Source organism: Lepidothrix coronata, unplaced genomic scaffold (genome assembly GCF_001604755.1).
Source record: "Lepidothrix coronata isolate B3197 unplaced genomic scaffold, Lepidothrix_coronata-1.0 Scaffold31, whole genome shotgun sequence".
NCBI classification, from domain to species: domain Eukaryota; kingdom Metazoa; phylum Chordata; class Aves; order Passeriformes; family Pipridae; genus Lepidothrix; species Lepidothrix coronata.
The window spans coordinates 2,263,824-2,276,141 of NW_016690211.1; the positions used below are offsets into that span (position 1 = coordinate 2,263,824).

At 39.1% G+C, this 12,318-nt stretch overlaps 1 protein-coding gene across 5 annotated transcripts in view; it reads left to right on the forward strand.

Moving 5' to 3' along the window:
• The window catches only part of GHR (growth hormone receptor), a 162,946-nt gene that overhangs the window by 96,206 nt on the left and 54,422 nt on the right, over nucleotides 1–12,318 (forward strand). Inside the window, exon 2 of one of the 5 annotated variants that reach the window (XM_017811174.1) lies at nucleotides 3,122–3,223. The exons of the other annotated variants lie outside the window; for them this stretch is intronic. The gene's annotated coding sequence lies outside the window, so the exon portion shown is untranslated. The remainder of the gene's footprint in view (nucleotides 1–3,121; nucleotides 3,224–12,318) is intronic. 5 annotated transcript variants of the gene reach the window in all.

Genomic DNA, 12,318 nt, shown 5'->3' on the forward strand with positions numbered 1-12,318 from the left:
AAGGCCACAATAATAGGAAGGTAATTTCTAATAGGTGTGTAATTACCACAGGTAAATGGGTTTTGTGCCTTCAGGATTGGAAAGCACAAGGCCGATTTTCACAGCTTTTTGTTAAGTCAGCAGAATTAGGCTTCTAAGAGTTCGGGTTGCTTTGAAGATGGGAATTGTGTGGTTCTGACACTTTAGTTTAATCTAATTCATTAGGTACATGAACAAGAAAGAGTGCTGCTTCATAAATAGATCACCTACATCTGTGCAAAATTAATTGTCATTCACGAAAAAAAAGTTTATATTTGTGTATATAAACATAAATTGTGTTTGAGATGTTACATTAATGTAACGGTGGTGTTTCAAATACATATCCATAATTCACAAGGGTATTTTGGTTTGCTATACCTGCTGACATCAGAAGTGGTGGAGGGGAATTGCTTCAGACACAGACTACGGTATGTTTAGGAAGCAAAATAAATGTTGTAATGTTGCCTACTTGTTCCTTTTCTACAACTGAGGAGTGTAGGTCACATAAGGACATAGAGGAATAAACTGGGAATTAGTCCCAGTTAATAAAACAATACATAACCTCAAGCAGTTCCAAAATGAATTTCTTCCCAATGAAAAGAAGTGGGAAATGCCTTTTATCATTTTTTTATGGTAGATCAAAGCTCATTCCAGACTGTTACAGCTTTGTTAATTCATCCTCTGAAACAGGTTTTGAGAAACATTCATATTTAATGATAGCACAATAAAAATAATTCTGAGTGAAATGCTTTTGTACAATGACAATTTAAAGAGCTACAAGCCTGAATTTATTGTTCATTTAATCTGGTTTTAAATTTTATTTTATATTTATGTTTTTCCATCACAACTTTTTAAAATTATTTTATGAATCTGTGATGCTCAAATATTCTATTTGCCTAACTTTTATGTAAGAAATAGAATTAATTATTTTCCGTTCTGAGATATATCAGATCTAATTTTTATTTCCATCAAAATGTCCGTTTGTTATGCTGATATCTGTTGTTGTACTTTGATGCTTTGTGTGCATTACATATTCATATTAAACCATCTAAATATATGTGTGCACTGTGTATCAGTGCTCCAATTACAGAGCTGGAAATTGAATCCATAATCCATGCATAGGACTTCAATGTCATTAAAGACACTCCTGAGCAGATGTCTTGGCAAGGATAACAGGGGACCTGCAGGACATCTGCATCATTCTGGAATGGGCAGAAGCTTAAAGAGCTCTATAAAAGCTTTAAGGCCAGGCATCTTATATATACCTGAGCATCTGTTTTCAGGCAATTAAATCAAGTCCATCAGCTGTTCTTTGTTCCATGGACTGTTTTCCATGGACCAACTCTCCATTGACTGTTGGGAGCTTGGACAGCTAAGGATAGGATTCATCATAGGCATATCCTCTAGGTACTCAAAAAATCTAAATAAAACTTGCAGATAGCACATCTGTGCCCTTTCAAGTAGAAGCTGGAAGGCAGGCAGAGTATCCTAGGTAGTCTGAGATAGCTACAGATGTTTAGGCAACTGGATTGTGCCCTCCTTGGCATAAAGAGAACTAAACTTAAGTGTCTTCATTTTAAACTGAGCCTCATTTTTACAGTTGCTTTGTTTGAATATGCATGATTCTGCATGCTTTCTTCTGGGTAGTGTTATAGCCACTACTCAGCCACATGCTGTAGGTCTTCTGCTACTGCCAAGGTGAGGGGGTCTTCTCACTGGATTGACAGGAAAGCTGGGTTCTTGCTGTCACCATGAAGTTAAGTAGCAGACATGTACTGCCTGAAGACTTCTGTGACATGTGAATGAATTATTAGAATCAGAATAAGCAGAAAGGTGCCTTTGAATGGCAGCTTATTCTCTTCAAGGAGAGGGAAATTTGTCCATCAGTTCATGGAGTCAGGAGGTATCAGGGACCTCATTGCTTGGCTTGAAATATTCAGGAAAAAAGATCATTAAGTGTATGGACTCTTGGCTGTAAACTCAAAATTTTATAGATTTCAGACAGTGCAATGACGAGCCATTTCTCAGGTATTCTTTTCTTTTTAATGATAATCAGAAAGACTAGACATAATTTGCATGTATTAGCTATTCTAGTCTTGTTAAGAAGGGGCTAAAGGGCAGAATCTTCCTTAGCTTAAGCTGCAAACTTTCTTGCCTCCTCTTGGTAAATAGTAGTACCATAATACAGTTGGTAGTCATTCGTTCATGGTGGATGTTTTCTCTTCTTAATTCTTCTAATTTGTGCGTCTTTGCTATGCCTTTCTCTGTGTTGCCTACTTTCTCAATCATATGCACTAGGTGTGGAACATAAGTCCAAGCAGAGCTGGCAGTAAAACCTGAAAAGTTCAAAACCACGATCATCTTAGTGCATCCTGGTTTATGTGGGCGGGCGCAGAACTGTCGAGAATGCGGGTTTAAAACTTCGACCTGCAAACAAAGCCTTTAGAATAGTTGCCCTATTTCCAGAAGTTTTAAGTGTTTCTGAGGAAGAAATATGTTCCGTTATGTAGAAGAAATTGCTACAGAGACATTCCAAGAGCCAGAATCAGAAAACTTGGCACAGAGAAGCATAAGTTATACCACTGCGATCTGGCTAAGCCATTTCGGCTGGAGAGAAGATTCATTTTGGCAGAGAGCAAAATAGTATTTCCATCATCACTTTCCATTGGGATTAGGTATGGCTTTGATGACTAGCAGAAAATTCCAGGGAAGGCCAAGGAGTTACTTTTACTGCTCTTGTTTCCTAGCCAGTAGTATATATTTCAGATAAGCCATTTATCTGAGCCAATGTTGCAGTATCTATGCTCTCTCATGGAAAAGAAAGGATTTCACTTTGTCTGTCTGTATTTAACAGAAAAGGATTTGGGATTTCTAAGAGTGGAAAACTGAATTTTCATGCTGAAAATGAATTGTAGACAGGGCTGTATTTTCTAAGAAAACTCAGAAAATAAAAACATTTTCAGGTATTTCAGGCCTGAAGCTGTGCCCCTAAATATCTGTGTTTAATCTTTTAAGTGAGTAGACCCACTGGTTTAAAGGCTAACCTGGGTTGCAGAGACTTTTCTCCTTTGTCCTTTTCTCTAAACCATGTCTGTGACTCCAGCACTTACAGAAGAATTTTCAAGCCTTTGAATATCTTCACCCACAAGCCTGCCAAAAACACTTCATGGACAATCAGCTTCAGTCAGACACCCTGCAAAATAAGGTACATGCCATAGTTATCTCTGTTATCTTTAATATTCCTGCTGCTGTGTGTATTCCCTTCGTTGGTCTTTTGTTGCCATTGTATTTTCTTGCCTTTTCAACACAAACTTGCTGATATGCTGTCCTCTGATTTCTGGGGTTGAAGCAATTTGCAAGAATTAGCTATACATCAGCAGTTAGTGCCTGCTGTAGCCAGAAGGAGAGGTTAGTCCTTTTCTCTCTCAGCAGCAAACCTTGGAATCCTAGCATACATCTTAGCTCTCCCAAGCGAACTTACAGCCTGCAGCCAAGCCACCCACACACACACTGGTCCTCCTGTAAACCAGAACTGCTCCTCCTTTACCAGGACTGAGCTGCACCCAGAACCACTGGCTGATGGTGGCCACTTGTGGCTTGCTTTTGGGGGAGTGAGGCCAGTTTGAAACACGAACTTTTGCCCACACATGCAATTAGGTCTGTATATTTAACGAGGAAGATCGGATGATGGAAATTATGCAAAACCATGCATGGCAGTTTGTTACCACTATCTAAGAAGCTAACAAGTGAAAAAGTTTCTAGTTATAGTTTTCACTTTCACTTCAGTTTGTATTTCAAATGTAGTTGTGTGTTTCCTGTGAATTAGTGAAGCACTGTGTACTGCACTAGCCAAATCACTGCAGTTAATATTAACTGGTTCTGCACCAGGGACACAGTTAATATTAACTGATTCTGCAGCAGGGGAAGGAAAACTAGCTCAAGCAAATAAACACTAATCTATATTATAAAAGCATATTACGTGAGTTATCCTTTCATACAGTGAAGTACACACAGAGCAAATTGCTTTCCATAACACCCATTTGTAACTGGAAAAAGAAAAAGAACCCCTAGTTGCTTCATATTCATAGCACAGAATTAAATGGTCATGAAAAGGGTTAACTTTATCATCGATTTAAATGATGCAATAATTGTGCTGTAACTTCCACTACCTGATTTAAAATACAAGAGATTTTTAGAACCAAGAGACTGTTTGCAATGTTGCAGTGTTGCACCTTCTCTTTTCATGCTGTGCTCTTTGAAAGTGACAGTGGGGATTGGACTGGAAGACGAGTTAAAGTGTGACTGGAAGTTGGAGAGCTGTCATTGAACAGACCTAGTTCCTACCAGTATAAAGGAAAGAAGCATTCTGTGCATCTCAGCAATATTTTGGCACAACTTGGTGTTTTCTCCAGCTGTTCTAAGGGATCAGAAGTGGAAGAGAAACGTTTTAGGATAGGAGTTCACAAGATGCCATTTTTGAGTCACACAGAGGGACTCTAAAACCTTTGAACTTGTCACCACCTGCAGCAGAACCAGATGTTTTCAGGGTTGCAGCAGAACTTCCAGCACAGCTGGATAGTTCTGGAACTGAATCCACCATCTGAAGGGTGCCTAGGTCCAGCCTTGAGGAATTCTTGGTCCAGAGACTCCCATGGTTGCCTGTTTCCAACCTTGGCAACTCACCCACTCAAGCATAGGTACTGGTACTCAGGTGATTATGTACTTCTGAGGATGTTGAGATACTGTTGGCAAGCTTGGTCTTTGTGTGACCATCCACAACAAGTCTCTTGTCAAGGTTCCCCTTGGGGAATAAAAATACTTGGCATAGTCTGTTTCCCTTCTGTGCTACTGGAAAGGTGCCAGAATGAACTATGAAAGAATGATGCAGTAGGTGAGATGCAGAGCTGCAAACTATAAGTAAGGACTCTCTAGCTTCTGAATCTGGAATGAGTCCCACTACTTAACAAGACAGAGATTTCTCTACTTTGCCATCTCCATCCTTTGTAGAAGCATGCTGTAAAATTAAGTAGTAACAGCACTGGTTAGTTTTCTGCAGAACATTTAAAAAATTGTCACCCTGGTAGGGATTTTGAAATCTTCTTGCATAATGCAGTGAAGACTCTCTTTTTCTAGAAATACAGATTTTTTTTTTTACAGATAATTAAGTCTTGATAAAGACTTTTCTGAAGAGCCATGCAAAATGTCAGTCTCATATTTTTCTCATTAGCTGGTCATGGAGATTTTCCTGGGAGTTTCAAACAATGCAACAGGAAACGGTTATACATTGTGTAGCTGGGATTTGTATTGTATCAGCCTTGGCAGCAAAGGAGTGGGATGTAGCAGGCCTGACACCAGTTATGAGGAAGAACTCAAGGAAATTGCATATCTGAAAGTTTGGGCAAAGCAAGTTGGAAGAAACTTGAAAATAACATATGTTGGTAAATACATTGATAAATACACTTAGGAGTCTGTGGAAGTCATGTTTCTTTCACAAGACAGTGCCTACTGACGCAAAAAAAAATATTTTAACACACTCAAGTTGTTCAGTCCCTGCAATGTGGATTTTGTGAGTCTTTGATACAGCACCGTAGCAAAGGTTTCTTAAAATAATGCCAGGGAATAAAATGGAAGAACTTGTATGGATTAAAAAATTAATCAGAAGAGGGGGGAAAGGGAACAAATTATCATATCCCAAAATGGATACATCCAAGGATATCTTCCTTCTGCAAACCGTACAGGCAGAAATTAAATCAAGATCTCTTCTGTTAGGAGAGCTCTGTGGCAGGACAGGATGAAAACCAGTGCAGTTCTGCATGGTGCCAGGGGAACGAAGGAGGAGGATGTGAGTGGGGGCTGCTGGAGCCCCGCAGCCACATTTACAAATGCTTAGCACTACACTGATGGAATGGTGGAGTGAGGTCTCCCTGGGGAATTATGAAAGATTCACCCAGACCAAGAAGTGTGTCTTCTGTGGGCAGTCCCAAGCTGTTACCCGGAGCATATTCAGAGAAACATGCTGAAAGGAAATGTTTATCTTGTATTTGGTATGGAATTTTATTTGGTTTTTACTCCCCTGGAAATGTGTAGTCTTGGCTTTAGGGCTGGCACAGAAACATAAGAAGCAAATTTGAAAACTCACTTGGATCAAGAGTTTATCCTTGAATCCCTATCTGCTAGACCCCTCTGTTTTTCAGTTTGTAAAGACAAAATAAACAGAACGATTACGTGCCTGATGGGCAAACACCATGTGTCATGTTACTTTTAAAAGACACTTAGTGTTTGCCGCCTATGCCTACTGTGAAACAGGAAAAGCAGATAATGTTTAATAAATATGAAATCTTCAACAAGAACATGTAGAATTAAAATAATGTTATTATGCCCAGTGAATTTGTGTTTAGTCTCTTCATCACTGAAACACAGAACAAAGAATAATGGGATAATTTAACTTTGAACAGGAAATTGGAAGTGTTAGGGAAGCAAATGTAGGTAATAACTATAACTGCTAACATGGTCTATTTATTATTTGCTGTAGTGATAAAGTAGTTAATAGTCAATATAATTACTCCAATGAAAATGCTGATGTCAACTGTAGTTACTGTTGTATAGGTTTTAATTCAAACCATCTGTTTTAATCCACTCGTATATATCCTGGCTTGATCATTTCTTGCAGTGAAGTGTTTTTCTGGAAGTTGAAAGTATTTATTAAAGGAATGGAAATTATTAGTGGTTCATGGTTTGGCAAGGAAAAGAAATGCCTTTTCAAGTTCTTGGTGTCTATTTTAGAGGGCTTCCGCACCAGAAATGTTTGAGGGTGGAGCATAACACAGAAGTGTTTTCTGTCACAGTCTATGTGTTGATATTTGGGGTTCATCCCAGTGAGGTGTTTGGAAGTGTAAGTCACTGGTCTGATTATTCTCCACAACTTAATTAAGTCCATTTATTTCATAAGGCAAAGGAAATATGAGTGGTTTATTAAAAAGGAGATGTAAAACACTGGAGAAAAATGAGAAGAAATGCTGGCATAAACATGTACATAATGTGTACATAAACAACATAATTTATTTTCTAGTGAACTGTTTTGTTCTCCAGCATATTTTTCAGTGGATTTGTAGGGGATGTTTGGTCTTGCTGACTAATTGAGTTAACTCTGACTGTAACTGCCTTGTCTGAAATTTCCCTGCTATCCAAGGATTTTTCCAGCTAGCTCCAGAGCTTGGCTCTTCATGCTGTGAAGATCTATCAAGCCACTTCAGAGGAAAAAAAGAAGCATCTAGGACAGCTCCACAAGTAGTGAAATGGGTGTGAGATCAATAATTTATCATCTCTCCTTTCTAATTCCGTAGCTTTGCACAATAGGGAGCTATAGAAGTGAAACAGAAAAATTAAAGTCTTGCCATGCTTCACAGAGGTAGAAGGCAAGAGGTCACTCTTGAAACAATGCATTGAGAGCTCTTCAGGCTATGCAGCTATCACAACTGAGTCTGTTTAACCTCTCATTCTTGGCCAAGCCAGTTAAGTAGAGTTGCATCCTTGTCTACAAAAATACTTGCAATCATATTGCAAGAGCCCTCCTGACAGAGACTTCATGTTAAGAGATGTAACTGAGACAAAACCATCAGAATTTCATGTCATTGCCCAAAACACCCAGCTGCTCTTATGTTTATTGCTTTTCCAAGACTGTGAACACTGTTCATAGTTTAAAGTAGATTTTTCTCTGGGTTGTCCTTTTTTTCGTCCTTAAGTCAAGAAACATTTGTTTTTGACTAGGAGGAACATACGTTACAGAATCTGGCACATGTATTGCAGTGCAATCCTGTGAATGTTTTGTTGTGATAAGTGAGTGACAGCTTCCACTTACTGTTGTGCAGGAGATGAGGGTTTCTTTCTAGAAGTTCTGACCATCTCAAAATAACAATCTTATCCCCTCAGTACAGCAGGACTGGTATTCTACTACACCAGTTTATCTAGCTAATAGTTTTAAGTAGCAGTTCTAGTTACAGGAAAGACTGTGCAAGGATTACATCTATCAGAGTCAGCATTTGGTGTGGTGTTGTCCAGCATTATAACAGACATAATTGTAAATTATTGTTAAATGCTGTTTTTCAGTTATGAGAGCTTGTTACCACTGGAATTCAACAGATTTTTTCTTCCAATTTGTTAAGCCAAAAAGCACATTTTTTTCTTAAGCGAATGAGGCTCTATTTTATTCCAGTTTAGGGATGTGTCAACAGTTAAAGCCTTGCTATTTAATTTCATTATATCCCCTTAAAATCCCTCAAGAAATGTGTTATGGCCATGTCAGTGCTTTTTACTTCATGGGTTTCACATCTCAGCAACTTGCAAAGATGTTTGAAATACAATTAACATTTCCAGTAATCCCAAGATACCTATATATGAGCACTGGCTTTCTGGAAACAGCATTGTTTTTCCCAACTAAAGGAAAACAGAATATTAGACTTAGTATGCGGCTTTTTGCCCTCTTTAAGAACGGAACTGGGGACTGATAAAAATAATATGTAGCTTACATTAGTAGGACTCATGGATATAAAGAGAAGTGGTCTGTCTGTGCTGTCCTACTTGCTTGTGGGAATCCCATCATGCATTCAGTTGTAGCTTATGAAAGCTGCTGTAGTCTTCTGACAAATTACTTTTAGAAAAACCTTGAATCCATCATATCTTTACTAGAGGTAAACTGCCCTGACTTCTTACATATGTGGGAAGTGTCACAGCATTTCCTGGTTGATAAGGCACTGTAGCATCTAAATGTAGCATGTTAGAAAGGTGTGATTTTTACAAAAATGCATAAAACTGAAACTTGCTTCCTTCTAATCAGGGCAAGGCCTAGATCTCAAATAAGGAATCTTTTCTGTATTTGAAATGACTACAGGATGGATTGATCCCTGGGAGGTTCAGAGCTGGCATACTCAAATCCTTGCAGCCCAGTCTATGGGACACGTGGAGCTGTCCTGAGTTCTTAGGTGTTTATTTCAGTGCTAAGGTGTGAGTGAGATGGGGGGGCTGTTATTTTGTTAGGGTTTTTTACTATTTTTAACTGGTTCTCACATGGTTGATGTGAAATTACCATTTTCATAACATGCCCCATTTACTTGAATTGTCAATAGCAGACGTACCTGTCATGGGTCTCAGCAGAAAGCCAAAGGGGTGGCAATAACCTGAGCCTTTCAAACAAGGCTGAGACATGTTGACAGGAATGGGTGAAGTTCCAAAGCCACTTACTTGTTCTAAAGAAGGCAAAATCCCTGTAACTGCAGGAAGAGTAGTAGTTCTGTAATAATGACATTGGTCTGAAACAAGATTTCAGCATCTGGCTGTGCCACAGAAATTCCTCAGTGCCCTTGGAAAATTGATTAATATCTGTATCCCAGCTGTAAAGTGAAAAGACACTCGAAGGATAAACTCCTTAATCGGTTCAAGTCTATCAGATATTATGGTGATGAAATTGCTGAGGTTGTGCAATATCCTCTGTCAACAGCATTGCATTTATTGTGCAGAGCAAAATGCTGGAAAACTGTATTTCCTCTTCCAGTGCTCATGGAGCTGGCAGGCTGCCTCCTCCACCAAGGCAGGGAAAGGTGGCTGTGTGCTTGTCAGGAGGTAAGGGACACCACCCACAAGCAGAGAAAGCACTGAAGTGTCCTCCAGTGAATATTTGTTTTCTGCATAAATCTGCATACTTGCAGAAACTATGCTTTTCTTCCAACAGGCAAGGACTTGTGCTAGTGTGGGCCCATAACTAATTGTTGCCATGGGAAACTCTGAAATGGCCACCCACACTTTTATACCTGAATGGAGCTTGTGTTCAGACATACTGTTCCATCTGTGTGTCAGCATATGCACATTAGTGCATGTGTATGTTTCTTCCCTAGTGTAGCATGGTCAAGTTGAATTATGAAAGGTTGCCTTTCATGTTAAAGATTCTGGAAACATCAGCAGCACCTGGAACATTGTGTCTGTGGGGCTGCTCCAGTGCTGAGATACCCTTAGTGCCAACTTCGTGTTCCTTCAGTTCAGTGGTGTGCTCAGAGCCAACAGAAAGGCACAACCAGTCCTAAAAAATTATTTTCACTTTTCTTTCTTTAGTTGTTGCCCATGTCACCCCACAGCCTTTCTTCCTACAGAATAATATAATCCAAACATAAAAATGGAAATTCTGGAGCATTTCAAAGAAGAAAGTATTTTATTTTTAATTACGAACCCATTTTCCCGCTTTTTTTGTAGTCAGAAAAAATTGCATTGTCCTGTGGGAAGTTTTCCAAACTATTTGTGTTGTGATACGTGCATCTGACTTGGAAAATTTCAGCTGAGATGACTGAAGTTGGGAAAGCTGCAAGTGACCCAGATGTCCTTGGTGTCAGGTGGTGACCAAGGTGTCTCTGCTGGGACAGGAGAAAGCCCTGTCACTGGTCCATGGTTTCTGCTAACTGGCAGATGCTTGTGAAAGGTACTTGTACAAGCAGGTGCTCACATCAGTTCTGCACTCTCTGACAGGTTAAATTTGACTTATTTTTAAGCTGCTTAATTTCTGAAAGCTTTTAGATCTGCTACTAAAGCCAAACTTCTTGCTTGTCTCTTGCAGAGTTAGAGAACCACTAAGGTCAAGAAGTGTAACTGTTTCTCTATTAGACAATCAGCAGAGCAAGGACTTCTCTCAGTGTACCGCTGGCCTTTCAAAGCAGATCTGTGTGAAGCACATTGAAACATATGACGTGTTGTGGAAAAGGCTGCATTGTCACTGGCTGAGCTGCCCATTTGCTTTGGACTGTGAATTTGGCACTGAGTGCAATGCTTGGCTCCCTCCCTTCCTTCAAAACAGTCTAACCTGCCAATTCCGTCTACATACTCAAATACTGACTGAATTAATATAAATTTTAATTATAGCATCTTTTAAGACAACAACTTGTTCTTGTCTAGCACTTTTGTGTTGTGTGTGAGCACCTTTAGCACCAGAAGGTCCTTTCCTAAATAAAGAATGAGCTGCAGGTGTCACAGGAGCATGGGCTTTAGTGATCCCCTAGCTGTGTGACTTTGCATAATTTATTAGGCTGTTCCCTTGCTTTCCTTACTTTTTTTGTTTTGAAGGTTTTTTTTTTAAGTCTGGATAAATGGAGACTACACATATTATTAATTTAATTTTATTATTATGTATTTTATTATTATTATTATGGTTTATTATGATACTACAGATAGATGATGATGATGAGATAACTACAGGTGACTAGATACTTAGTGGAATTTTTAGATGTGATGTACACCTAATTAACATACTGTTTGTATGCTTGTATTTCCTTAAACCTCAATTTTGCTTTAAACTGAGGGAGCTCACATCCAGCTATAATCCTTTACCTATCTGTATGGATGTAAATACTAATAATATTCACTTCAAGCAGGACATTGAGGTGCTGGAGTGAGTTCAGAGAAGGGCAGTGAAGCTGGTGAAGGGTCTGGAGCACATGTCCTATGAGGAGGGCTGAGGGAGCTGGGGGTGTTTAACCTGGAGGAGGCTCAGAGGAGACCTTATTGCTCTCTGCAACCACCTGAAAGGTGAGGGTCGGCCTCTTCTCCCAAGAAGCCAGTGACAGTACAAGAGGACATGGCCTCAGGCTGTGCCAGGGAGGTTTAGGTTGGACATTAGGAAGAATTTCTTCACAGAAATGGTGATTAGACATTGGAATGGGCTGCCCAGGGAGGTGGTGGAGTCACCATCCCTGGAGGTGTCTAAGGAAATACTGGATATGGCACTTAGTGCCTTGGTCTAGTTGATGTGGTGGTGTTTGGCCTTAATTTTGTCTCTATGATTTCCGATATCTTTTCCAACCTAGTGGATGGATTCTGTGAATCTGTAATATTGGAAGTGAGAGTAGCAAATTAAACATCTCTGCATGTAGCTGCCTGACACCCATTATCTTGTTTTCCTAGTCTTGAGTAATTTACTAATGAAGAAAAAACATTACAAAAACCATATATATATACAGATCATATTTCATAAAAGTTTTACTATTTTTTCATGGTCTTAAAGAATTTTAAGAATCAGTTAAATTGAATTGCTTAAATGAGGCAGAAAACAGTTCAAGCTGCAAAAGATTTTAATGATTCTAGAAAGTATCTTTCTTACTGAAATATCTATATGGAAGCTTTAAAAGAAGAATTTTAATTGGTTTTCCACCCTCAAGGTAGCTTGTCTAAAGTGTTATCTGTATTTTCGATGAATTGCCGTAATATTTTGTTTGTGCTATTTGGACCACTTTAAACATTTTTAAAGATCTCCAAGTAGATAAATCT